This window comes from Lipotes vexillifer, unplaced genomic scaffold (assembly GCF_000442215.2).
Source record: "Lipotes vexillifer unplaced genomic scaffold, Lipotes_vexillifer_v1.1 scaffold397, whole genome shotgun sequence".
Lineage (NCBI taxonomy): Eukaryota > Metazoa > Chordata > Mammalia > Artiodactyla > Lipotidae > Lipotes > Lipotes vexillifer.
In genome coordinates this window covers 1,412,912-1,414,147 of record NW_006772681.1, presented here as the reverse complement: position 1 = coordinate 1,414,147, position 1,236 = coordinate 1,412,912, and positions in this window count along the sequence as shown.

Genomic DNA, 1,236 nt, shown 5'->3' with positions numbered 1-1,236 from the left:
TTGGCTCGCAAATTTCCTGAAAGTTTAACCATAGGATCTTGCACGCCTGTCTTACAGGCTGGCTCCAGATACCAAGAACTAGGACATAGTTCTAAAGCGTACACAGTTCCAAAGGGTACACTCCCATCATTGGTACTCTAGCCTGCCTCCCTGAATGAGGCACAGCCTACACTCACAGCTCAGTAGGAGGGGAAAAGACACTCAAATAACTCGGTTCAAAGCAGATTGCATGGGTGATTCTTAAAAACCATAAACCCAATCACAAAACTCCCCAGCTTAAAACCTTTCAATATCTTCCTCTTAGCAGAAAATCCAGTCTCCTTACCATGACCCATGAGGGCCATTTGTGGAACCTCCCCCTGTACCAGGTACTGTATTAGGGTTTTTGTTGTAGGATATAATGGTGAACATGACATACACAGTTCCTGCTCTCATGGAGCCTATGTCCAGTAAATGAGGCTGTCAATAAACAAGTAATTAACCGTTAAGCACAGATTGAGATACATGTCCAGTAGAGGAGGTGCTAGGAAAGAGAATAATGAGGAGAGTTTCCTTACTTGGACTGAAAGTGAGTAGAGGAAGATTACTCTAAGAAAGTGGCATTTGAGACCTGAAGGATGAGAAAGAGTTGGTCGCGGTGTGAGGTTAGTGGCTAGGCAGAAGAGGAGAGGATTTGGCAGTTTGACGAATAAAAAGTAATTTCTGTTATCATTGGAGACAGTGGAGGTGGGATGGGGAAGATGATTATAAATATTATGATGGTCTGAATGTTTGTGTTCCCCCCAAATTCACAAACTGAAATCCTAACTCCCAAGGTGATGGTATTAGGAAGTGAGGCTTTGGGGAGGTGAGTAGGTCCTAAGGGTAGAGTCCTCATGAATGGTTTTATATAAGAGGTGGGAGAAAACTCCCTTACCCTCTTCTGCCATATGAGGACACAGTGAGAAGGCATTGTCTGTGAACAGTAAAGCAGGCCCTCACCAGACAAGGAACCTGCCAGTGCCTTGATCTAGGACTTCTCAGCCCCTAGAGCTGTGAGAAATAAATTTCTGTTGTTTATAAGCCAGCCAGTGTATTTTTTTCATAGCAGCCTGAACGGACTAAGACAAATATCATGAACAAGTGAAACAGGGGGCTAATGGCCAAGGGGACTAAGGCAGAGGCTTAGCCCCGGTTGAAGACAGAGCCTTATTTAAGTCCCAGGAGCTCAGATGCACTCTGAATGGTTCTCTTCCG